The sequence below is a fragment of the Rousettus aegyptiacus genome, unplaced genomic scaffold (genome assembly GCF_014176215.1).
Source record: "Rousettus aegyptiacus isolate mRouAeg1 unplaced genomic scaffold, mRouAeg1.p scaffold_m13_p_5, whole genome shotgun sequence".
NCBI classification, from domain to species: Eukaryota; Metazoa; Chordata; class Mammalia; order Chiroptera; family Pteropodidae; genus Rousettus; species Rousettus aegyptiacus.
In genome coordinates, this window is record NW_023416308.1 from 98,356,114 (window position 1) to 98,370,858 (window position 14,745).

Genomic DNA, 14,745 nt, shown 5'->3' on the forward strand with positions numbered 1-14,745 from the left:
CTTCAGGTGGTTGTTCTATAATTAGTTGTACTTTTGATGTGGTTGTGGGAGGGGGTGAACACAGTGTTTACCTACCCCGCCATCTTGACTGGAAGTCCTCTAGCTTCTATCCCAGGCCCAGGATCCATCTAGTCACTATCTAATCATGAATGGTTATTGAACATATACTATGTGTCAGGTAGAATGCTATGAAGTAGAAAAATGGCAATAGCTAACATTGATTGAATGCTTACTGTATACTAAATATGGAGAAAAGTGTCTTTTACCCACTATCTCATTGAAACCTCAGAACAGCCTAGGGAGGTAGGCTGTATTATTTTCTCTGTTTTACAGTTAGGGAAGCTGTTGCTTAGATCTAAGTAAGCTGGTAACAGGTAGAGTCAGGACTTGAACCCAGACTCCTGGCCCCATGTTCGTATCTACTGGCTTCATTTAGCACTATGGTGGATCTCCAAATTCCTATATTGTTCTTTGGATAATTGTTTATATTAAGTGGAGTCAGAACATGTATTCTGTGATGATCTCTCCACTCAAGTTGCTCCATAAAGTATAGCTCTCCCCACCCCCATGAGCTTCCATACTCAGGAATAAATTTTCATTTTGGTTCCTACTCTCCTGTTCTGTTCTTGCCACAAAATCGAGATGGACCTTGCTACCTCATTTCTCAGGAATCGGGCCCTTTTACTGTGCCCCAATATGACAGGCGGACCCTAGAGATACTTCCTGGGCTGTCATCTGACTCTCGTCACTGTGACCCTCGATTCACCACTAATGAGTACTTGTGGCCTGGTAGGTCTCCTTGGAAGCCACCATATTGATAGTTGCCTAATCTTCATGAGCTGCCCATGCCTTTTCTCTGGAACAACCGGAAAAGGTTTCCTAGGGAAGCATGGGCCTTGAAACCTGGTAATCTGAAAGGCATGGGGAAAAAATTTGCTCATGAGTGGAGACAGAAACTCTAAAGAGACTGTTTCCAGGAACATAACCCAACGTGGATTCAGCCACACAATGATGCTTTGCATCTGCCATTTTGATGGAATCTGTCCTTCTTGAAGCAGTTGGCTTAGTACTACAGCCCAATGAAGAGACCAAATTTATTAGACATACACAGACAATAGAAGACTGTCTTTTAGGTTAACCACATACTAGGAACTGATAAAGATACACATCACCGCTTTATTAGAGACAGAGGAGAGGTTGCTAACTAAGAAGTCATCCAAAAAGGTCAAGGCTTATAAGGTTTTGTTTCATTGCACCTTAATCTCTTTCTCTGGTCAAATAAGGACAACTATTATCTAAATGCCTGTGAGGGTGGCATATGGAAGAAAAATCCAAGAGCCAGATAGCACTAGGAATATCAGTGATTCCTTCACTGGAAAAGACTGAAGGTGTTTTAACTCAGAGACCTGAGGATTTGCAATTTTGAAAATAGTCAAAGGTTGCAAGGAAGAACATTGGTCCTATTGGCAGGGATGGAAGACTGATGAACTTGTCAGAGTTTCCATGGAAAACATCCTCATCATCTGGGTCACTACCATCAAGTCAGGGAGCTCTCTTGTCACGCCAGACAAGCTGGACTGATCTTGAAGACCACCATGATGAACATACGAACAACCTAATTTTCAGTGTGTGGGCATGTGGACTCAGGTTGGATTGTAGGTGAGCTGGGAGATTGTCAGTCGATTTGTTATAACTTCATGGTCTCTGACTTTGTCAACAGCATTGAGATGGGGGTGGAACACAAGAGAAGTAGCTGTATGCAAGGTTTGCTAAATGTGCAAAGAGTACCCCTACTTCTACCATCTCCATCTCGTAGGGATCCTACACTTGCTGGATGACAGTATTTCTTTGAAGGGAGTAGAGATCAAGGCAGAGTGGGATGGGATTCGCTATTCCATATCTATCAAGTAACATCAGTTTCCTTTTGGAGGGAAGAAGCTTTTTATTTTTTTTTTAAATCTTGTCTCTTTTCTCTCAGGTTCAAAGTTTTAAGATTTGCCGGACTTCGGAGGAAAATGCTTGAATCTGTTCTTTTTAAAAAATTGTTCAATCTGTTCTTAGGTGTAGAATTTCTACTGTTTTCCCACTAGACTTTGTTTGAAAGCTAAGAATAGCAAGCAAGGTTTTTAAAGCAAAGTTAGGAATAGCGGAACTAATTTCTGGACTCTCAAGAGGCCTATGGGCAGCAAGATGCAAATGAATGCTAAATCGATCACTGATATGTGAAGGGGGGGACAGAGGGAAGGGGGACTTCAGCCCAAGGCATCTCTTGGTGGTTTCCTTTGACCTTGGTCCTTCATTTTGGCCCACTAAAAAATTAATGACTACCCCAACTCTTATTCCACTGCACTTCGTGCATGTGTATTTGTGTGTGTGTGTGTGTGTGTGTGTAGAGTTTATCACTTTGTACTGCAATCAGTTATGGCCTACTTGAGAAGAGAATTAACATCTTCATTTTTGCATGCCCGGAACACAGTAGGTGTTCAGAAATTAATTGTTGGTTGACTTAAATTATATTTTCATGCACCTGCCAGAATCAATATTTTTTAGAAAGGAATATATGAAATGTAAACTTTCACAGAGATTCTTCCTTCTTTATTTTCTTTCTTCCTTTCTTCCTCCACCTCCCCTCCCTGCCCCTCTTTCCCTCTTTCCCTCTTTCCATCCCTCTCTGTTTAAAATTGCCTTTAAGTCACCTCATCTTCCTCTCTAACAGACCACCTCATTTTCCCTGGGAGTCTGGCAAAGCTCTCTGATTCCTGTAAAAGATGAATTCCCTTCTATGACATTCTTTGAAATATAGCACAGTGATTTAAAAATCATTTTAAAAATGAAGTAACTGCCTGTAACTTATCTGACATATCTGCTATTATTACCATATTTGAAATATACAAATAAATGGTACTGACAGAGATTTTTTTTTAAAAGCAGAATTCTATTAATTGAAACAATCCTTTACAGAGGTGGTTTATCTCTCATCAGTGGATTTTCCCATATACTTTTTCAGAAGAGAATTATCTGATGTGATGAGAACAAGCTTTTGACCTCAGAGTTAATCTGGTCTCTAGAGTCTTCCTTTTTTTTAAAAACATACCTTGGTGTTACAGAATTAATCACACTTGTGCCTTGTGCAAGGCCCTAGAGATCCACATTTAAGGAAGTCGTGTCCACTTTTCAAGAATAGAGACATCTCATCTGGGGATTAAGAGTATGTGACAGATTAAGGAAGTTTATCCGTTTAAGCATGAAAACTTTTCTATTATTTTAACAATCTTATATGGAAATGTCTTTCAAATACATTACACGCTCACCCATCTTCCCTTTTGGTCTGTTTCCTCCTGAATTCTTAAGTTCTCAGTGCTGCACAGAGTTGGCCCTTTTCCTTGGAGCTCTGGGCAACATTGGGGCAGAGACTGGCTGTTCAACGAGGAAGCCCTGAGGCTTTTCATTTCTAGATAATGTCCAGGATTGCCCGGCTCCACCCACTGCTTCCCTTCCACCCCAAAATGGAAGTACCATTTTTTGCTGATCATTGGAGGAATAGATATTTGTTGAAAATTTTAAAAAACATGGAGCTATATAAAGCAGAAAGATAACAATTTGGAGCATATCCTTTCAGGATTTTTAAATGCATACAAATACATACCACTTATTAGGTGTATGACCTTGGGCAAACTTGTTAACTTTTATGACCCACTACTTCCTAGTCTATAAAATGGGGATAAAAATTACCTTCTGGTGTTGTTTGTGAGGGTCAATTGAGCATTTAGCAAAATGTCTGGTATATAGTAGGTGTTCAATAAATGTTCATTCTCTCCTCTAACTTTTTATTTGGTAAACTGGTTTAGGGGATTGCGTGGTATTAAATATCAATTCCATGAATTCTACTTCCACTGTTATTAGTGACTATTTATTGAGATGAGACTGTGTGTAGTAATAGCAAAATAATTGAATACATTCTATGTGCCAAGTCTGTTTTAATCCTCACAATTCTTCAGAATTATGAGGCAATTACTATTGTCTCTCCCATTTTATAGATGAAGAAACTACGGCTTAAAGAGGTTCAGTAATTTGTCCAGGGTCACATAGCTAAAGACAGTGCTTGGTAGAACCAGGACTCATATGGAAGAAGTCTGATACCAGACCCTACATGCTTAATTGCCATGTTATTTTGCCTCCCAACAGATTGTGAGGATATAATGAGAAGTATGTCAAGCATCTAGTTGGAGAGATAAGACATGCAGATGCACACAGGTCATTGATTTCTAAGCACGGGGTGTCTCCTTTGGGCTTATCCTGTCCCATGACTTCAACACGGTTCCACGGCTGACTCTCACTTATCCATCTCTGACCTTGACTCTCTCCTGCTCTTCGATGCTGCACTCTTAACTCCTACCGACTCGCTCTAACTGAGCTTTTCTCTACCCACGCCATTCCCATGTCCTTGCCAGTTAGTGCCCCCACCACTGCTCTTTCTTTCTCCCACCTGGAATCTTGGTGTCCTGCTTCCCTTTCTTGCTTCTCCTTCATTGCCATACCATTCTTTCTTTCCTTTGAAAGGTCTCGTATTCTGTAGTTAGTCTTCATTTTTAATCAATCCTTTCGGTCGAGCCTTTATTACTTCATGCCTAGATAGTGACAAGAACTTCACCCTTACTTTTGGCCAATTTCCTTCTTTCAGTCTACCCCTGCATCGCCACTGCTAATTATGTCACTCCAGAATGCCTATGGCATCAAACGCAAGCTGGGTCCTGATGCTCCTTTATGTGTGGACTCGCTTTCTGCTGCTCCGCTCCAGACCTTTCCTTCTCCATCTCCTCTCTCATCAGTGCTCACTCCTGCCCCCAAGACATTGCTCAGGTTTCCTTTCTCTATCTAGGCTGCTGCTTTCAAAGTGTCCCCCAACCCCATCCCAGTCTTCCTCTTATGGAGAAAAATTTAGTTTATTAATAGCCATAGAAATACATGTTTTTAGAAGTAGAATACTTTCAAGAGAGAGACCATTTACTCAGATTATCCAAAAGTATGTCCCCAGAAGCTGCTTTTTTTAAAAAAAATTTAAGACTCAACTAAAGAGGCACTTCCTCTATGTCACTGACTCTGACTCCTTAAAGAACCTGATAATCTTCAGTGCTTTGAGTAAAATTTGTTCTGTTTGCTCAGCTGGATATTAGTTTTTTCAGTGTAGGAACCATGCATTCTTGTTTCTCATTCTCCACAGCACCCAGGACTGGGCCTTGTACATAGAATTTGCTTAATAGATAGTTATTAATTGATGAATCAGTGAGGCAGACAATTATATATATTAAGAGGGTCCCATAGGGACTGCAGTAATTAGAAAAGACTTCATGAAAAATTAAGGTCGGTGGTGGGCCTTGAAGGATGAGCATTTCGATTCAATTTGGCTAGAAACAAAAATTTGATCTGCAAAAGTGTTTTGCATTTCTTCGAGGTACAAGAAGTGGTCTGGGAGACCTGGGGAGTCATCCTTCTTATGGCTCTGTATAGCATTCGCATGCTACAGATTCTGAAATGTATCTCTCTAGCTTATCCCCTGAACTTCAGACTTGTATATCCAACGGCCTGCTGGACAGCTCCATCTCATAGACATCTCAACTTTCTCGGGACCCATACCGACCATCGCAACACTTCTCTTTTTTACTTGCTCCATCCCAAGTCTTTCCTGTCTTAGTCAATGGTACTTCCTTCCTCTTAGTTTTTCAGGCCTCGCACCCCAGAGTCATTCTTGGTTCTTCTCTCATACACTTGAATCCAAATCAACATAAAGTCCTGTTCCCTCTGCCTGAACCACTAATTCTCTCACCTCTTTTAAGTCTACACATGTAGGGTTACCATATGTCTCTGTTTGCCCAGGACAGTCCTAGTTTTCACCCATCATCCCAGTGTAATTACGAATGACTTCTTCTTGAATTCTTAAAAGTTTCCCAATTTGAATGTTAAATTATATGTTCACCCTACTTAAATGTCGCCTTTCAGTGAGGCCCACCCTGATGACCCCACTTAAATTGTGCTGCCCAACCACTGACATTCCTCACTGCCCTTACTCTGTTCTATTTTTTCCAGTGCACTTATCATCCTCTAAATTATATGGTTCCTTATTTGTTGAGTTTATCATTTATTATCCATCTCCCTCACTTCACAAAGGGAGGAATTGTTGTCAATTTTATTGATTGATTATATCCTTATCACCTTTCCAGTACATAGTAAGAGTTCGACAAGTGCTTGCTTAATGAAACAATCATTTTGGAAGGCAAAATAGTGGGATTTATTAGAACTTCACATAGTTTACGAGGAAAATAAAACTGAATACGTGATATCAGACTGTCTTAGAAAATTCAGGATGTGTGCTCACTGACCTGTTTTCAAAGGATTTTGAGGTAGCTTATTAAAATAAAGATAAGATTCTTATTGTGATGTGGTTCATAGAGAGCATGATCCAGGAGCATTGTTTGTTGAAGGTAGAGAATGGGCTGGGGAAAACGATGAGAAGATAGTTGTACTGAGGATCAGAGGCTAGGGGTGATTTTTTGCAATTGATATGAAACTTAACTCTGAACTTCTTAGCAACCCAGGCAAGGGGAAAAAGATCAGATTACATAGCTTTTACTCCCTCCCCCATTGCCTGATATAAAAGAAAAGCATTAATTCAAAGACATATACTTCCATGTTTTACATTTCAAGAGGAAAATGTCATGTTGATTTTTATAAGTTTTGGTGACCACACATCCAGGACGGTCACGGTTTAAGCGTGTTGTCTCAGGGAACTTGTTAATAGTGCTCTTTTCATGCTCAAAGTGTTTTGGTTTGCATAATATAAGGTCACACTTTCTGTAAGAGACACAGAATAGCACGACAGATAAGGGTTTCAATATCTGCCTTTACAGAGGGGACGCAGACGATTTCCTCATAGGACCTTCGATGAGATCAAGGCCTTGACAGTGAGTTGGGTTCCTTGGAGAATCAAGACATTCTTTGAGAGGTGCATGAGTTCCATACTTGCTCAGAAGCAGTAGATTTTGGGGAAGTTTCCACAGGCACCCATCTGGTTCTTGACACTTACATGATGTCGGGGCTCTTGTTTACCCAAAATTTCAACAATAGGGAACTCCTTGTTGTCTCATTTGCTTATTTGGGGCTTTTGCAGGTGGCTAGTGAGGTTAGTTAGAAAGTTTTCACTGGACCTGTTTGGAGTGCTGGGGAAGCCCTTATGCCTACTGCTTCCTAGATTTGTGGGTCTCTTTAATGGGACTGAGCGCATGTCCCCTACCATTTGCTAACAAGATTTCTTTCTCAAGGAACAGTAAAAGCCAGACCACCATGCGAGACATTTGCAAACTACAAATTTTCCATGAAAAGTCAAAGGCTTCATTTCACAACCTCCAAGTCGATCATACCTAAAATCAATAATAAAAATCCACCTGGCTGAACTCGACACACTTTCTAAAAATTCAGTCTAACAATATTGTCTGGATTTGCAGTACTTCACACAGCTCTGGGCTAGAGTGGAAAGACCTGGTTCTCTGTGCAGGCTCTTAAGCAGTATGACCTTGGGGAAGTCCTTTTTTTTTTTTTTTTTTTTACCTCTCTGAGCCTTCATTTCCTCATGTGTAAGGAGAGGATATGGACTCTATTTCTATAGTTCCTTGTAGCTTTTTTGATATAATTCTCCTTTAGAGCTGAGAGGTTTGTTCACAAGTTGTAACCTGAACACAGGCATAGGTATCTAACTTTCTTAAACACATAGCATCCTGTGCCATCAGTACCAGGAGCTCCTGAGAGCTCTACCAGCCAGGACCAGCCTGAGGCCTAGATAGAAGGCAGAGGAAGTTTGACAATTTCCTTGCTCCCTTCTTCCCATCTTGTCACTTTTCTTGTCTTTTTTCTTGGCTCAAGAGGGTCCTTCAACAATGACAAGGTCAGTTAGAACTAAGGTCCTTATGCAGCTCCAAACCTCGAGTTCTCATCATCACTTCCCTCTCTCTATCCTTCAGTGAGAATGGGTATTTTATATCCATTACAAAAATGTAAGACATTACCTTTTTGGAGCACTGACCACGAGCCACGCATGGTATTAAGTATTTTGCCACATATAACTCTCACAGCAAACCCATGAGACAGAAAAGATAATTTTTCCCATTTTGTAAGTGAGGATCTGAGTCCCGGGGAAATGAAAAGACCTGCCGAAGGCCACACGACTAGGACGTGGTCCCATAGCATTCCCAGCCAGGTCTGCGTGTTCCAAAGTGCACGTGCTTAAACAGCGTGAGCTGTGCCATTAGATCCATGGTCTGTTTTCAGACAGCAGCCGTTAAAGTGATCCATTAAGCATAAGCTAAAGGGAAAGAATTCCACGGATCTGTCACTTTCTCTAATCTAATCGTCAATGAGGCTATTTCAAGCCAGGAAGAAGAGGAGAGAAAGAAAGAGTTGCTCTTCGGAGCTGTGGTGCTTCAAGGGCTCTACGGTCACACCAGCTTAAGCTTGTGACACATGGACCGCAAGGGAGATGGAACCAGCCTCTTTGCCCCTCAGCGTGGGCCAGAGCTGAGCTGTGAAGATGAGTCTAATACTTTGTTTTCTCTCCTAAGCTCCCAGGTTACTTCCTGTTTCAAAGCCACTGAAGTGGATGCAAAAGGCAACGAGAGCCTGAGGCCTTGGCACCTCCCCGCTCTCCCCACCTCTACAAAGGTCAGACAGACTAATCCAGAACGCAGCAGAGAAAGCAATTTCGCCAAACTGGGCCCGGAGACAACGTGCTCCCTCATCTCCCTTTTGTTTCTCCTCCCTTCCCACAGAGCTCCAGCACTCTGTGCCAGTGGAGTCTTTGAAGAAAGAGGGGATGGGGCTTGGTGGTCCCAGAAGGAGAGGGGGTATGGAGAAAGGAGAGCTATGTCTGGTTTGGTCTGGCCTTTCCCCATCACCCGCAGAAAGCTCCTCCTCTACTTGGAAGCCTCCTAACCTGAAGTACAAATGAGACCCCCTGGGATCCCAGAATAGCTCCCTGCACAGCTGCACAACATCCATTTATAGCACAGCCTCTCTGCAACCTCAGGCTCCTTCTGAGATGACACTTCTGAGGTCAGTGCCCATGAACGGAACACCAGCCTCAATGTCGTTTGAGAACAGAATTGTTCATAAAGGACCTTTTATGGTCTTGTCACTGTTTTTCAGGACTCATCCCAACCCTGAGAGACTCTAAAAGGCCAAATTTGTTTTGATCCAGAGCCAAACCACTTTATGTCCAACAATAACCCAGAAGTTCGTCAGATGCCCCACCCTCCCTCCCCGTGCCTGGCGGCAGGTGAGAATGTTCTATTTGATGGCAGCAGGACACACAGTAACAAATTTATGCTTGGGCCTCAGGCTGAGTAACTCGGACGCCCTCGGGGTAGCTCCACCATCAGGCTTTATTATCTAATGTTCATTTATTAGCAATGAAAATTGTGGCCCTTAATTGACTTCATTTACTCATCTTGAGTAATCAATTCTGAATGTCAAATCATAGAGTGAAGAAACGCCCCCAACCCCAAGGAGATATGTTCTCTACTTCCTTCTCATACTTGATCTAAAACAAATGAACTTTGACCCACATTCTCACACATGGCTTCTTTAGAGAGGGACTGGCATGCATAGCCCATTGATAACCAAGCGTATTTTGCTTTTTCACGCCCACTCTGAGCAGAGCCTTAGGTCAGAGGTGACTCTGGCTGGCCTTTTACAGTTTAGTTAGCCTCTTGTGTTTTTCAACAGCTACTGGCACTTGTCTTCATGAAACAAACATTTTGTGTTCAAACAAACTCGAGCTTCAAACTGGAGCTTGTCCAGAGCAGTTTTCTGAAGGCAGGTCTCTCTTTTTAAAGTTACTGAGCGGAAGCAAGTTTTTGCTGATCTGCCCTTCCAGAGCAGAGGCCTGGAGTGAGCTTACAAGAGCTGGGCCACTGACCAGACACGGCTGCCGTGTTAACAGAGGCCCTAGAGCACGGTAGCCAGGAACCTAGGTCCTGCAGCTACACTGTTTGGGTTCCCGCTGCATTTCCATTAAATGCCGGGAATGTGGCTCCCAGATAAGCTAATTTGGTTCCTGAATGTCATTGCTCCTCTCTCTGGAGGAGATATGGTAACAGTTTGTTGATATGGGATTTGTACACATAGCACGTGGTACGTATAAATTACTCAGGTTAACCAATGATTATTATTATTTTGACTTGGAAATGAATCATATCATACGTGATCTTCATTGTATCTTATTTTATGGCCCGTGCTTTAAAAAAAATTAAAAATACACTACTAGGTCTCATAATTGAACAAATGATAAAATGTCCTGCTCCCTCCTCATTTTGCCCTGAATTTCCTTCTCTCAGAACCCTTTTAGAACCCTTTTCATTATAATCGTCACTAAAGGCATATGGCACAGAATGCCAGGGTGGATCAGAGGATGTTGCCTTAAAAAAGATTAAATGGAACCTTTTTGAGCACAAACTTAGATGTATGTGAAACAAGCTTTTATTTTTCTGTAAGTGAACATAGCGAAACTTTATTTTACACTTTGAGTTCTGTCCCTACTAAATAGCAGAATCATAATCTCAGTCAATTTATGACCTTTCCCTTCAAAGCAGGAATTGGGTTTTTATTCAGAGGTATGTGGGTGGGCGGAGACAAGGAAATGGGCTCCTCTGGCCTTGAGTTAATATCATCATGTGCTCCTCTCTAGCGTCTTGTGAAGTTTCGTTTCCTCTGGGCTTTGACTGTTAGCTCCCGGGGATCCCTTCTTCAAACTTCTTATTTAACCTCAAAGGCTTTCCTGGTTTGGTTCTTTCTCAGCCACTTTCCCGCCACACTAGGGCTGTGGGAGACTCAGGGAGCAATTTCGGGTCCTGTGTCTCCATGTCGCTCTTGAACTTCCAGGAAATCACCCAACTCCACCTGCCCCATGGAATTCTGTGACCCGTGAGAACTCTACAAGGAGGCACTCTTAGACCTGCTTGTCTAGACACAACCTTTAGCTATTCCAGACACACCACACCTGTATAGGTGTGGCAGGAAGAAACGCTGAGGTATGGCATTTGGAGAATACTAACAATAATACCACCTGCCATTTTTAGCCTCTTGTTTGGGGCTAACACCCCATGATCTGGAGGTTGGATGAGATTATTTTTCTTTGCCATATTTTCTTGTCTTCCAGATTCAGAAAAAAAAAAATAGTTTTTTGGTTCTCACTATGTTGGGTCACCATCTGCGCCTCCCCATCCCCCAGCTCAGATTCTTAGCTCAAAGGGCCAGAGATGCCCATAAATGATAGGTAGTGAAGGAAGAAGGCTGCATGGCCTGGGAGAGGCAATGCTGAACCAGACCAAACCAAACTCATTCCTGCCTGAGGTCTGCTGAGGGATCATGGCCTTGGTAATGCTTTTACAGTTTTATCATCATGAAAATAGACAAAAATTGCCATGGTTCTTACATCCTCTTGGACGCAGGATAAGAACTGAGCATGCAGCCAGAAGACCTAGAAGCTACTAATGTTGAACATGCAAAATCCACAAGTATCCAAATAGTGATAATGTAAAGCTGAGTACTAAGGGCACCGAGAACCTTGTTCACGTTTTCTAATATTAATAATAATCGAGGACTTTGGTTGAGCACTTTCTCTTTGCCAAGAGCCGTGCAAAGCCCTTTGCTTCCAGAATCTCTTTGATACCTCTGATTAACCTTGGAGGTGGATCCAATTATCATTTTGATTTTTCAGATGAGGAAACTGAGGCTCAGAGAAGGTAAATTACTTTCTCCCAAGATCGTACAGCTATTTGGTTGCCAAGTTGGGTTTTGGAATGAGAGCTGTTTTTTATATCCACAGTTTGGGTGGTCAACACTGCTATCACGTGATCTCTATACATTCAGTTGTGTATTTCCTGTAACAGCAAACTTGTCTTTGTAGATTGATGTTCCAGTCTCAAAGCTGCTTATGAGAAGGAAAATTGACATTATTACACATTTTGGCTCCTATTTAAATTCATCTGTTTGGGCTATGACTTCATGTGATCTCTCCTTTGTCCTTGCTTTTTGCTTTGGTTTCATTCTTCTTTCAGGAATCTTATAGTCTGCCCTCCTCAAATTCCTGAACTACTGACAACACAAATGCCTTCTGCTATTCTCCCAAGGGACAATTTGGTGGTACTCCAAGTTGTACCATAAAATTGCTCCTCGACACATCCCCTTCCTGGAAGGAAAGGGGTAACCCAAGAGTTTGTTGACAGTCAAAAGAAGAAAGGAAAACACATGCTGAGCTTCAAGATCCTCCAGCCAATTGCTGAGGTCACTTCTTCCCAGCCTAGGCTTCCACACGCCTGGGGAGAGCTGCCTGCCTGCCTGCCTGCCCTCTCAGAAAGGACAACCCAGTTGTAAATATTATCTGCCTGGCTAAGAACATTTGAATGGTAATACTCAAGCAATTACTTTCCTTTCAAGATCATTAAACACAAATCAGACTTGTATTTTAATAGAGCTGCCAATGTTGTTAATGGCGGGGAAGGTGGCACAAAGGGTAAGTTTTTCCTCTAATGGCTGAATGTTTACATTATTACACTTTCTAAGAAGCTTTGCTAGGGAAGATTCCTCAACGCGTCTGAGACATTTCTTCGCTTTCTTGTACCCCAAATTCCACCTTCTTTTGCCACATGCACCTTCAGAGCATTTAGGAGGGATGGCAGTTGTGATGTGGCCCATGACAGCATCCTCCATCCTCCCCCTTTCCCAGAGTCTCCCTGACCAAGCTTCTCCAGATTAATACGACAGGGGCCCAGGGAAGAAAGTGGTCTCTGGATGGAATGAACAGTGCGTTTTATATAGGAGACTTTGCTCTCAGGACTGGGACCCTAGCTCTCTTTTATCTTCCTTCTATGTTAGGAAACAGAGATGCTATAAACAAACAGACAGATAGATAGATAGATAGATAGATAGATAGATAGATAGATAGATAGATAGATAAAAGTGCCAGAGGAGCCTGTCTAGAAAGCCTGGTGCTTGCTTGTTCAAGGTGGAGGGACTGGCTTGCAAGAAAAGAGGCCCTGACTCCTCTTTCCCCTGACTCCCTGGTCTACTAGTGGCACCTCTGAGACCATGGAGAGACAAGTTGCTGTCTCGTAGAAGTTGGACACTGAAGTCTGCAAAGTGGCTCTTGGAAGGAACACTTGTCAGAAGTGCTGACCGCGGGAGTGGGGATGAACCATTCCTTACCCAGCCTCGTTGAGCCTCTGCTGGTTTCTTTGCTGGCAGACCACACAGCCAGGCTTCCCCTGGATCCCTGTGTAAGTGACCTGAGTAGACATCTATGATGTGAGGTCTCGGGTTCTCCCAGAAACTACTGTCTCCAAACATTTCTCCTATCTGGCAGCTCTGATCTGAGAATCTTTTGCCAGAATCTGATGATGCTTTTCACCACTCGTTGAGAAACTAGGCTGCAAACAGAAGTCTGAATGCCGAGTGGGCCAGAGAGTGCTGTGGGGGCTGTTTTCCTTTTAACGGTGACTTAGTTTGTTTTTCTTTTTTAAAACTTTATTGACTAATATATTGTTAATATTTAAAGCACACAACGCTATGATTAGTTATACATATTTATTGTAGAATGACTTATGGTTTCATTCTGACCTAGAGCACAGAGCATAGGGTATGCTTAGGTTGTCATCTCTAGAGCGGAAGTCGTCAGGGACACAGGCTTTGGAATCAGATTGCCCCATATTTAAATTGGATCAGTTATTTCTGTGTGACCAAAGATGATTTGTTTAAATTCTGTAGGCCTTAATTTCTTCATCTGTAAAATAGATAGTAGCATCCCAGGAGCTAATAATACTTATTTCATAGGGTTGTTATGAGTATTAGATGCGTGTAAAGCCTTTTGTGCAGGCTGCTTCATGATTAGTGCTTAATAATCATTTTTCTGTTCTGGAATTGGCTGCCTTTGCCTGCTGCAGACCCTTCACACACTAAATGCATAGGCGTAACCAAGTAGTACAGTTATTTCTAAGGCTGGTATGACTGCTGCCACAGTCATTCTTAACACCAACTTTTGATGGAAGAAGGGAGACCAAAAAGAAAGCCTTCTGAATTCATAGGTGTGCAGAAAACCTGCTGCTTTTCCATTTGTCCCAGGTAAGTGAAGAGTGTGAGGAAGCAAATGCTCTCCAGCATTCATTCTCCTCTGGGACAAATATTCATTTCAGTTTGTTTGTTTGTTTGTTTGTTTGTTTTCCTGCTTGCAGTTCCCATCCAGTAATTCCATATTAATTTTCCTATTTGTTTCTGTTTAGTACATTGTTCTAGCAATGGGGCCTAGAATATGACATATTCATTGATCAAGGAAAAAAAGAATGGCTTTCTAATGGGCACGGGGTGACAGGAAGTTTGGCATTTGGGAGAGTTTTGTTTGTTTGCCCAGGGCCCCAATGAGGTTTATGGTTCTGGAGCCATTGTACTCAGATCAACTAATGACAGACATAGCCACATCCACTGAGTTCCTCAATGTGTCCCCTGCTTCTCCTGTTCTGGCTCTGGCTTGCTTACCTTTAGGATTCTTCGGGCCAAGGATAAGATCAAACTTTGGGGTCCCTTCAGTGTTTAGCTTACTGGTTTATTTGAAAATGAGTATTCTGGGAACAGAATCTCCATATTCTTCCCTAGAAGACCTCTATTCGTACCTCTGGAACACAGAAGTACCAGAAAAACATCATTTTG

General features: G+C 42.3%; 1 long non-coding RNA gene across 1 annotated transcript in view; it reads left to right on the top strand.

The window, feature by feature from the left end:
* LOC118602953 overlaps positions 1–13,999 on the top strand; it is a 34,896-nt gene extending 20,897 nt beyond the window's left edge. Inside the window, exons 3-5 of the long non-coding RNA XR_004951052.1 lie at positions 8,610–8,709; positions 8,817–9,099; positions 9,193–13,999. This is a non-coding gene — a long non-coding RNA (uncharacterized LOC118602953). The remainder of the gene's footprint in view (positions 1–8,609; positions 8,710–8,816; positions 9,100–9,192) is intronic.
* Positions 14,000–14,745: the final 746 nt, after the last annotated feature.